Source organism: Cryptomeria japonica, chromosome 1 (genome assembly GCF_030272615.1).
Source record: "Cryptomeria japonica chromosome 1, Sugi_1.0, whole genome shotgun sequence".
NCBI classification, from domain to species: domain Eukaryota; kingdom Viridiplantae; phylum Streptophyta; class Pinopsida; order Cupressales; family Cupressaceae; genus Cryptomeria; species Cryptomeria japonica.
In genome coordinates this window covers 608,963,989-608,977,346 of record NC_081405.1, presented here as the reverse complement: position 1 = coordinate 608,977,346, position 13,358 = coordinate 608,963,989, and the positions used below count along the sequence as shown (strand labels likewise).

The 13,358-nt window shown below is 29.3% G+C and overlaps 1 protein-coding gene across 1 annotated transcript in view; it reads right to left on the bottom strand.

The window, feature by feature from the left end:
* LOC131858184 (uncharacterized) overlaps positions 1–13,358 on the bottom strand; it is a 51,023-nt gene that overhangs the window by 20,173 nt on the left and 17,492 nt on the right. The window lies entirely within an intron of this gene.

Below are 13,358 nucleotides of genomic sequence, written 5' to 3'. Positions count from 1 at the left end.
AGTGTGCTCATAAGAAAATATATCCAAGCTCCCATTCTCCTTAAAGGGACACACATAATGCAAGCCCCATCTTTTCTTTAGGAACACAAATGTGAATGATTTTTCCTATGCAATAAATCACCCTTTAATGAGAAGCTACCACAAGATGATAAATATCATCCTACCTCCACCTCCCTCAAACCTCTAATAGTATCTACTCTCTAGTGCATACATTTTTCATCAATGTCATGGTGAGGTGAGTCTTTTGTATGCACTAAAAAACCATAATAGTGCATTTCCCCTTTATTCATAGTGAGAGCTTTATTTTTCTTCAACTCCCCATCGATGCAATCTTTATGTCATTGAAAGAAATTCATTTGCACATGTCTGATTTTCTCACAATAATAGCATTTTAATTAAATCTATGATATTTCCACAATACATGTTATATTCTTATGAAATTTTTCTAGATTCGATTGTGTGTATTTTTTTCCAGAAAATTTCATAAGAGCATTTTAATTATTTCCTTGTTGAAGTGTTAAAATTATTTTTAGTGAGAAGAGAAGTTTCGTCAATAATTAAATAATGTTCATTAACTCTACTTCCTTCATCAATCAAAGAAGAAATCATATATTTCCAACTAGGATTCATTTGGTTCAAACTAAAAACAATATGATAAAAAAATGAAGGCATACTACTTAGTAAGATTACCTTGACATTATGATTGGTGCACTATCTTGGTTAGTTAGAAATTCACTTTTTTAGTTTATTAAATTATCATAGACCTCATTTTATATCACAAATGAATTAACAAACTTTATTTTTCATGTTAACTATGCATAGTTAATACTACGACCTATACCTCTGTTAATTATACTTTACTTGTATGACCATACAAAATGTATTTTATAAGATATCCCCATGGCCTTAAAAATAATTAAAACAAATATGTAGAAACATAGTTGACTTTTACATTTAAAAATAAATAAAAGGTGTATACATATAACCTAAAATATATATTAATATAATAAAGTAATTGGAAGTTTTAGGATAATTAAAGCCATTAAAAAGTAGGTACAAAAGAAGTCCTATACTTTGGATAGAAACCACCAACTAGAAACCCTACCCAACCACAAAATGCCATATACCAAGATAAACATATGAAAGCATACTGCAACCACCATGGGAGAATCCATTTCTGAACCTTAACCACTAACATATACAAAAAAAAAGAAACATATCTAGAAAACCCCAAAAATATAGATAACATAGTTATATTTTTGGAGAATTTTCCCCCATTTATTCATTGTGTAGTCTATTCTCTACACCCTCTTTGTATTTGAAGTGGTATCCCACATAGAAATCTTTACGCTTAGCCCTAGCCTCTTCCTCGATATGTTGATGAATCAACTTCTATGTGTGTGCTTTATGGAGAGTCAACCAATGAAGAGCACAAAGATTTTTAGCAAACTAACCTACAATAGTAGGGGAAATGATTTTCATAAAGAGCCCCAATTCTTTTTCAAACAAAACTAATCTTCATGGCATCATAGATTTTAACATACATTGGCTTCTTTATAAGATGTTTTGTAGGGAAAATTCACCTACCAAGCCCTTTCCTTAAAAATGATCATACTTTTTAACAATCCTATCCAAATATTCCTCAAAATGGAAATCATCTTTGACAAATTCAATTGCAATTTGAAGCAATAACCCATAAAAGATCATACTTTTTAACAGCCCTATCCAAATCTTCCTAAAAAATGAAATCATCTTTGACAAATTGAATTGAAATTTGAAGAAATAACACATAATTATGCAATATGTAAAAACTATTAGAAAGAAAGATGGAGACAATAGCTCTTCCCCAACCATTGTGATAATTGCTCTTTGCACATTCCAGTAGTCCTACTTGAAAACACAATTTAAGTGCTTTGTATTGAATGAACCAGAGGTAGGAAACTCCCACCGATTGAAATAAATTGAAAGCCTATGATTAAGTAGCTTAGACTCCATGATTTGACCTCCTAGATGACACCCACTTTTAATTTTACCAATTGTGCACAATGGAATAAGACACGCCTCTTATTTATAACCAAAGTCCTATCCATCACATAGATTTTTATAGATAGTGGTAATACATATACAATAAATCACACGTGTAAATAGATATTGAAATGATAAATTAGGCCATTTGGGTACAGTGAAAAAGCCGCCCTAACTTGCTTATACAAAATCATCATGGTCCTCACATTCCTAAGTATAGCACTTCAGGAGAGGAGATTTATACTTAACCAAACAAAGACAGCTAGCTGATAAAAAAAATTTAATTAAATGACCATTAAAATCTGCTACTAACTGAGGATTACAGACATTTCATTATAGTCAATAAAATCACAAAGTGATGTCACAAGGTTGTTGCAAAATTTGCAAGATAAAAAACACATTAGAATATAACTAGGGGGGCATCGTGACCCATAGTTGTTGCTAGCTCATTATACAACATGAAATAGTCCTTATTGAATATTATTTCATCTTCACCCAAGAGGGAATCTTCATTGGCCAACACATCCACCAACATGTTGGCTTCTTTATTACAATGGATTTTTGGTAGTCCTTTAGCTACTCCAATGGGCTCCAAGCCTCCTAAAGAATATACATGATATTCCAATTGGAGACTTCAATTTTTTTAGTGCAACTACAATGTTCATTGAATCCTGTTGTATGATCAAATTTTTTAAGCCAGGATTTGTATCTATTTGAAGCCCAAATAATAATGCCTTGGCTTCTACTCTATTATTGGTCCCATCCAGAATCCTTGTTTCCCCTAACACCAAGGGTATAGTTGACTTTTACAATATAATAAAGGATTTTATGCCTTTTTGGACTTAATGATTTTTTTATTTATTGAAAACTTATTAAACAAAACTTGACCCACCAAACCCTAATAGAAATATCATTAACAAAAAACTCACTTGTCCAATCTTCATCAAACCCCAGATATACAACAACTGAAGTATGTAAATGCATATATATGTTCGTAAAGTTTCCATTGTTATTTTCTTATAAGATAATGGATTCAACTATACACAATAATCCATTCACACTAAGAATTACAACTATGGATATTTCCTCTGACACCCTGACAATCGAGAATTTAATATCACATGAGAGGAAAAGGAGATTATATCAATAAAAATATTTCTATATAATATAAAGAGAGATAGTATTTATATTCTATTTATTATCAAAATTCTGATTTTTTATCTTAAGATATTCATTTTTTCAGTTTATTAATAATTATAAATTTTCTAGTATTGTTTTCTAATTTTCATATATAAACTTTTGAACACACTTTATAATCCCATGAGATAAAAATTGAGCAAACTTGATTTCCAATTTGTACATAACATATGAATCTTTATTCACAATCTACATTAAATAGTCTTTAACAATCTCTTAGGTTATAGTAACTATTCAATGATATTAAAATAATAACTTTACCCAAAGACTCTGTATTGTTCCATTTTCAAAAAATAATTAACAAAAAAAGTATAAGTAAAGATACGTGTGTTTGGAAAAAAGGAAATAAAAGAATAGTTTAAAATATATAGATTTACAATTAAGCAAGAATAATGAGAATGGAGATATGTTTCTTCATTATATCATTTACCAACATTCAATTATTATGAATGTACAGACTCAATTCAATAATTTGAAAAATAAAATAGATTCTCTATTTATAACAATTTATGTCAACAATAACTTTTGATTTAAATAATTACTTATCAAATTTCAATTTCTTATGAATCAAATATACCAATATCTATACAATCTACATCTTTTTTTAATACAATTTTAAAGAAAACAAAATTTATTAAATTCAAAAAAATACAAAGCAAGAAGGGTCACACGTCCAACAGAATAAACTATTCAAACGAACATTTAAGGAATAGTAAATGCCTCCATCTATTGGATGCAAAATTGATGATCTCGTGAACTTTCAACTTTGTTATTTGTATGATTGCACGGTAAAAGTTTTGATTTAAATTATTCTTTTAATGGCGATGTTAAAATGCGTCACTAGTGCACGCCTGTTGATAGATTCCTCGCCATTTTATATAAAGAAGGATGGGTACATTGTACAATGAATTTTCGGCTTCTGATAAAAATATTGACCGATAGACGATTTGACCCTTTTTTTAATACTAAGAAAGATTAATGGAGGTATACTTTAATAATATTTTTGTTAATGGAGATGAATGTCAAGATTCTTTACATCGCACGGCCGAGACACTGTTTTTTTTTTATAGCAACTTTTGCATGTACACGTTTGGAATGGGAATGGGAATGTTGTTCCCCAACCCGAAGAAATTTGATATTACAGAGACGATATCATTTGGTAAATTGAAATCAGTAATTATTAGTTTTAGTAAAAGAGTTTAATATAATTTTATTTTTAAGTTGAAGGCATTTTCGATATGAAATCAATCTATTAATTTCTGTGTTTGATGGTTTACAATTGTAATACCTAGAATTTTGGATCATTTCAATAATAAATTTTTATATTGATATTAAATATTGCAAATTAGTATGTATTTCTCTAATAAATATGATAAAATAACAAATGAACTTGCACACAAAACAAAATTCTTAAAACTACTATTAAATTTTAAAAAATCTCTATATTGATATTTAAAAATATTCTGAAACAAAAAAATTATTTATAATCTCATCTTTAAAAATATTCAACAAATATTATAAATTAAAATATAATATTATATTTAATTATAATTTTTTAAAAGCGACAAATCTCTCTCTTACCATTATCATAAGCATTTGTTTTGTTTCTAAATTCTTTTTAACAATTTGGAAAATTTATTTGTTTGAGTAGTTTTTTTAAAGTTGTCAATGACATAATATTTTATGATTCATGAAATAATACTATTGTAATGAGTTATTTCTTAATTAATTCCCAATAATTTGACTTTAAACAAATTAGAAGTTCAATTTTTGTTTATTTGATTTAAGTTAAAAATTATTTTTTAAGAATTTGAATTGCTACTTGATTGTAAAATTTATTTATGTCATTCTATTCTTTCTTTTATTATAACATAGTTTTTCAATATTGATAAAACAATATGATATAGTTTCTAAATATTTATATTTAAAAAATAATAATAATTTAAAATAAATCATTAAAATTATTTATATATAAAAAGTAGATGTCAATTTGTGTTTTTAATTTTTGTTGGAGTAGCCTTTTTAAAGTTGACAATCACATAATATTTTATCATTAGGATTTTGTTTTTAGCAAGAGACCTCATATCTATTTTATTATTATGAGATTTTTTCCTTAATTAATTGCTACTGATTGGATTTTAAAAAATTAGAAGTTAAATTTTGTTTATTTGAATTATCTTAAAAATTGTTTATTATGAATTTGATATGCTACTTTAATTGTAAACTTTACCAAATTGACAATATAAAATTGTCCAATCTCTCCACATCTCTCAACTTGCTTGATTACTAGTCTAGTTGAACTTTATCATATACATCAATAAAGTAGGATTTTACATGACTACTAAATTAGGTAAGAAAATATATCTTTCATGTGTAGTCTAATAATTTAATTTTAAATTAATATGAACTTAGATTGATTAATTGAGAATGAAATCAAATAATTATATATATTAAAATTGATTAAATTTGATTGGATTTACTTTGAGTTTATTGTAATGTCAATCTTGATTATTTTGATTTTGTCAAATCTTATTGATGAGCTTCCTAAGCATGATATATTTATATTTATATTTAAGTTGTAAAGGGGATTAGCTTTTATCATGTTAAATATCCAAGATAATATTTCTAGTGGAGAGAAATAATAGTTATGTAAATAGCAGTATAGTAAAAATACTTTAGAGAATGGAGAATATCTATTAGATAAAATCTATGTATACGTGTGCTCCTAAATTATATGGCCAAATTGTAGGCATCTATCCTGACAATATTATATTAAGATCATCCACAAGTTCTCTAGGACAGGTATGGAGGTTTCTTAAGTGAAAAAATTATATAAGATAACTTTCTGTCATTTTGAGTTTAATTTAAACAACATCTTCTAAAATTTGATTTGTTTATGTGACTCATGTCAAATTACAATGCCCCTTTCTAATAGAATCCATTTATTAAAGTGATTTAAGATGAACTCCATTAGAAAATCAAAGCTTAAAATCTACTATTTAAACTTGCCTATCACCATCTGTCATTTGTGTTAACTTAATGAAAAGTTTCATGCTGATGTCTTTTATTTTTATGTGTATCCAGAAATTTTTTTGTCAACAATGCGAACGTATGCTTTAAAGCTTTTGGTGATAAAGTGAAGGATTGGGAGACAACTATCGAAGTCTTGTTGCTGGTCGCTGCTCAAATCAGTTGGAAACTGAAGAGCAAGAAATTCAACTATTAAAACGTATATAGTCACTCGCAATTTACTTCTTTCACATGCAGCTTCTGTGAAACTATACAGAGACATTTATCTGGATGTTCCCCTCTTGTTAGAGGATTTATATACCTGTTTAACCCATAACGTAATTTGTTACTAACTAGTAGAAGAAACGCTTATGAATACAATCTCTTAAGGACACTATTTTTTAAGGATTAGTATTAACCAGCCATAGAAAAAATCAAGTGCACATGGACTGGCTTTTCCGTCACCCAATGAATTGTTGTGAGGTAAAAACTGTGAGAAAAAAAACAACACTTGCATAAAATTTGCAAAGAAGAATAATAGCACATAACACACAGATTTACCTGGAAAAATTGGGTAAAAATATAGTAAGTATAGTAAGTATGACTTGCACTTGAAGACAACTTACTAAGTATAGTAAGTATGACTTGCACAACTATATGTATAAAAAACATGTTAAAATTACTATTTATAAAAAGTTTACTAACAAAAATTTCTATAAATAGAAAATTTATTAATGAAACTAATAGACAATTCATGATGATGCAACTACTGTAGACTAAGATAACCAATTTAGACTTCACATTCCAACAAAAACCAATAGAGTGTTTTCTAAAAAAACAAAAAAAAACATAGATAAACCATGTCCAAATGTATGCGATTTATAAAATATAAGTATAAACCATTTGATGAAACAAAATGAAGTCTGAAGTAAAATAATATTAATGAAATCTTGAATGGGCATACTTGATAGATGTCTCTGTATAGTTTTACAACAGCTACATGTGAAAGAAGTAAATTGTGGGTGACTATATACGTTTCAATAGCTGATTTTCCATCGTTGTAGTTTCTAACTGATTTGGAACAGTGCTCAGCGCTTCATTAGTTGTATCCATACACCCTTATGCATATAAACTCATTTGTTGTCACACAATCCTTCACTCTATAACGAAAAGCTTTAAAGAAGACGTATACATAGTTGACATAATCTTTTCTTGATACACGACCAAAAAGAAAGAGAAAAAAAGGCATGAGCATAAAAATTTTCATTAGGTTAACACAAATGATAGATGGTGGTGGGCAAGTTGAAACAATATATTTTAAATTTTGATTTTCTAATGGGGTTGATCTTAAATCACTTTAATAAATGGATTCTATTAGAAGAAAGTACTACTATTTGACATGAGTCACATAAACAAATCAAAGCTTATAATATGTTGTTTAAATTAAATCCAAAATAATAGAAACTTATCCTACATATCTTTTCACTTAAGAAACCTTTATACTCATTCTGAAGAGCTTGTTGAAGATCCCAATGAAATATTTTCATGAATGGACGGATGCTTACAATTTGGCCATACAGTTTATGATCATACATATACATAAATTTTATTTGACAGATCTTCTCCATTCTCTAATGTATTTTTACTATACTTTTATTTACATGACTGTTATTTCTCTCCACTAGAAACATTTCGTTGGAACTTTAAGATAATCACAGCTAACCGTCCTTACAACTTAAAAATGAATATAAATATACCATGCTTAACAAGCTCGTCAATACTAAAGGAAATTGAGAATGTCGTACAATATTGGTTGTCAAAATTAAGGGGGTGTTGGAATATGTATTTTCTCTCTTTAATAAACTATAAAAATTAAATATTGATAAGAATATATAGAGACATCATGTAATAGTTTTGTATCAAGAAATCATGTAATCCAATAATGGAATGAATGATGTACCATTCCAAAATAGTTGTATGTATTTTCAATTGATGGATGAATAAAAGTAACCTTATTTGATGAATATATTTTATGTTTTCATTTCTATATGTGATATTGATGCATGTCCATCCTGTTGGAGTAATGTTAACTCCAACTAAGGCTGTGTTAGCATCTGTGTTAGCCCAACTTTCAAAATGTTCTCATTTTGTTCCTGTCGTGATTTATGGACAACAGACGATGCATGCTTTTTGGCATAAGCTAACTATAAGCAAACAATTAGTTAATTTTCTTTCTCTGCCTCCTTCACCGTAATTCAGTTTATGCAGTGGTTCTTTTGCATTTAACTTCATGCAATCATTGTAATATTATATATGAATTTCATTTATATGAAGATTTGTGTCTATTATGTGTTTTTTTTTTGTTTTCTTTCTACAAGTTTCTCCTTTTTTTCTAGCTAGATCTATAATCTCTTATGCAGGTTTAGCTGAAAATTTAACATGGTATCAAACCCTGGGAGCTAGAAGAAAGGAGAAAAACATTTTTTTTGCAGGTATTGAAATTCTGAGCTATTTTAGAATGGAATTCTCATTGCTTTAGGGGAATCTATTGGTATTTCTGTATTAAAAATGAACTGAAATAAAGTTCCAAAAGGGGTAGTCTTGTCTAAAATGGTAATTAGATATTATCCATGTGGCATATTTTTGGAAGAAGGAAATTACAAGTCCTGGCATAATGGAATCCTAAAGCATTGTTGCTGGATTCAAATTTTGCCTCATTTATATAGACTTATTCCCAAACTAAGTACTTGTTGGTAGAAATATGCATGAGAAAGTAGAAATGATCATGTCTTAGGACTAATTGGTTTTAATTGTTGGGAACTATACATCATGGGCTCTATCACACATTGAGTGCCATCACACTCTTTGGGCCACTATATGGGAAATGTATGGAGATCCCAATGAACCTCCATTTCTAGATGAAGACATGCTTCTCTCCCTTGATAATGATGATGATCCTATGTATGATAATGGCACTGAAGAGGAAATTGCTTATTGGAAGAGACTTGATTGTCTTGATTACATAGAGACATCTCCTCCTGCTTCTCCTCTTTCCACACCTCCAGTATTGGCAGGTGTTTAGTCACCTCCAACTATCAGTTTGATAGGGATCTTGGCTTCTCCAAATGCTACTTTAGATTCTCTTCAACAGGTTCATTCATGTCCTCTTGATGAGCGAGATATCATCTTATAAGATATTTATCATTTGTTTGTTGAATCTCTCTTTGATCATGATGACAATATTGAGGGCACATGTCTTCTCTCCGATGTCAACTCACATCAAGTTGCATCTTCTTTTGGATTGGATTCTCTTGTTCCCTCTCAGCCACTCCGTGCTATTATCTTGACATATCTTGATTCACATTCGAAAAAATATCACACTTCAGTGGTCATTGTTCTGCAATCTTGTATGGTAGAGTCGCAGTATAGCATCGGATTGGAGAAACATGAGTATTTTTCAGAACCATTTATCTTAATTCCTTCATACATTTCACTTGAGTGGGAATTCAACAGTTTGATAGCTCGAGGTTTCTATCTTCCAAAAGGAAGAGGCATAATTTGTTGCAGAGGAACCCACTACAACATTCGCTATGCTACATTGTGTATTGACATTCCTTCTCTTCTTTGTGGAGGAACAAATAGGCACTTTCTGCGAGATCTTTGGTTGCAAGACATTGTAGCATATAAGGTATCATGCATAGTTAGTGTAAATTTTGAGGGGGGTTTTGTTCCCATTTGGTTTTCCCTCTTTCCTCTTTCCTTTCATTAGTTTTATTTCTCCTTAGGTGGAAATAAGGGGGGGTGTTGGAGTAATGTTAACTCCAACTAAGGCTGTGTTAGCCCAACTTTCAAATTGTTCTCATTTTGTTCTTGTTGTGATTTATGGACAACAGATGGTGCATGCTTTTTGGCATCAGCTAACTATAAGCAAATAGTCAATTAATTTTCTTTCTCCGCCTTCTTCACCGTAATTCAGTTTATGTGGTGGTTCTTTTGTATTTAACTTCGTGCTATCATTATAATATTATATATGAATTTCATTTATATGAAAATTTGTGTCTGTTATGTGTTTTTGCTCTGTTTTCTTTCTGCAAGTTTCTCCTTTATTTCTAGCTAGATCCATAATCTCTTAGGCAGGTTTAGCTGAAAATTTAACACATCCACCCCATCATTATTCATGCTGAGATTCAAACACAGACTAATTACCTCAAGAATAGATATGTTTATCGGACACCAAAATCACAATCTCCTAAACATTCTTATTTGTATAATGTTACAAGTTTTCATTTAACTTATTCCTTGAATGGTGATGTTACAAGAACTGCACGAATGCTCGTCTGCCGATAAATTCCTCGCCATTTTACATTATTAAAAGTGAATACATTGTACACTGATTTAACTTTCGTTGACACGATTCTTCCAATGAATGCTCGGGCTCTGATAAAAATATTGATTGATGGACAATTCTACTCTTTCTTAATAGGGGGAAACATTAATGGAGGTATACATTAATAATAATTTTGTTAAAGGAGACGAAAGTCAAGATTCTTCTGAGCGCACGGCCGAGGAACTTTACAAGTTTTTGCATGTACACGTTTGAAGTTCTGCAATAATTCTGGTCGTGTGGGAGTGGGATCCTTTTCTTCCCCGAATCCCAAGCAAGTTGATAAAACACCAAAGTTATCATTTGGTAAAGTGGAATCAATAATAATTAATTTTTGTAGAAAAGTTTGAATATAATTTTACTTTCTAGTTTTTGATAAGATTTTATATGGATAATTTCTTCATTTTGTTGTTTGATGAGTGTAAGCTTATGTTATCTTTTTAGGTGACTGTTAAGTACTAAAGTACATACATTGCATCAAATTTATGGAGGGTGTGATCTTCACTTAATTTCTAATTCAATCTTGGTGGATGATATAATCAGGGAACATATCATCACTCTTTCCATTTATACCCAACCAAGTAAACTAAAATCATATGATAAACATAATTATTCAAGAATATTATCTTCAAATATATCAAGTTTTAAATAAATAAATGATACTTAATTTTTACTTTAATGTTAATTTGCTTTTATTAACTTTTTTTTAATTCATTTCCTTTGTACATAAAGTTTGGGGATTATATAATTTTATTTTTTTTCGTGAGTGTTAAGTACCAAAGTACATACATTCCATCAAATTTATGGAGGGTGTGATCTTCACTTAATTTCTAATATCACACTTTTAGGGGTTTCAATCTTGGTGGATGATATAATCAAGGAACATATCATCACCCTTTCCATTTATACCCAACCAAGTGAACTAAAATCATATGATAAACACAAATATTCAAGAATAATATCTTCAAATATTTCAAGTTTTAATTAAATAAATGATACTTAGTATTTACTTTAATGTTAATTTTCTTATATTAGTTTTTCTTTTAGTTGATTTCCTTTGTACATAATGTTTGGGGACTATATAAATTAGTCATTTTTGTGTGTGGATAAAGATACTCCAGCAATTATAGACATAATCATGTTAGCTATAGATTTCGAATAGAATTTTAAATTAATTATGGATATGCACCATTTTTATTTTCAAGTTTGAAGCATTCTTACCTAAATGTTTGTCACCTACATTTTATTTCTAAGTTTAAAGAATGCTCACATTATTGTTTGTAACGTACCTAAAAATGTTGATGTGCATAGAGGCCATTACTAGATAAAGAAATTCAACCCTTTTGTCAATCACCTATCATATAAAGACCAACTTTATTTATACATCGAAGATAACAAAAAATCATGCATAATTTTATTAAAAAAACTCTAAACTTTAAAAAAATTTCTACAAGCTAGGAATGTTTCATTTGTTGCCAACAACAATGAAGGAACATTGAGAGTAGGGGGGCTGGGGTGAATCAATTTTCACCAAATTATGAAAGTTAACCTTAAATCCAAATCTGAGAAACTGCAACAACATCAAAGATAAGAAAATTGATAGCACAACACACAACACCAAAATTTTGACATAGAAAACCCGGTTAAGGGAAAAATCATGGTGGGAACCTACCCATAATAAGATGATACTCTATAGTAGTATGTGAAAATATTATAAGGAAGAAGAGAGAGAGATCTTCATAAGTCTCCAGGCTCACAAGTTTGATATTTTTAAATTCACATGGACTTGCAAAACATAATACAAGTCATGCTCTATCTAAAAACTACCTTAGGTATTTTTCCTTTTGATAAGAAAGATTTGTCTTTGATATCTATTGAAAGAAATAAGAAAAACAACATAGCTTACAAAATATAGATGTGAGTAGTGACTAAAGGAAATGATGAACACCTAAATGAGAAATGTTCTATATAGAAGTGGCAAAATAAATTGAACTGTGTAAGTAAGCAACACTAAATAACGAAGTTCAAAGTGTAAATGATCTAAAGAATGAAAGTGCTATCTTGGAATATAAGAATTATAAATAATGTACATAAGTAACACCTTTTGAAATGTTGTAGATCCTAGATAATAAGATAGATATTCTTCTAATTCAAAAAGTTCAAATGGTCAACATGTTTATTGTTGAAGTGGTTTAAAAGAATTGGAATCTGCTCAAATTTTATATTAACCAAATTATGAAACTTAACCTTAAATCCAAATCTGATAAACTACAGCAAGATCAAAGATAAGAAAATTAATAGCACAACACACAACACCAAAATTTTGACATAGAAAACCCGGTTAAGGGAAAAATCATGTTGGGAACCTACCCACAACAAGATGATACTCTATAGTAGTATGTGAAAATATTAGAAGGAAGAAGAGAGAGAGATCTTGATAAGTCTCCAGGCCCACAAGTTTGATATTTTTAAATTCACATGGACTTGCAAAACATAATACAAGTCATGCTCTATCTAAAAACTACCTTAGGTATTTTTCCTTTTGATAAGAAAGATTTGTCTTTGATATCTATTGAAAGAAATAAGAAAAACAACGTAGCCTACAAAAAATAGATGTGAGTAGTGACTCAAGGAAATGATGAACATCTAAATGAGAAATGTTCTATATAGAAGTGGCAAAAGAAATTGAATTGTGTAAGTAAGCAACACTAGATAACGAAGTTCAAAGTGTAAATGATCTAAA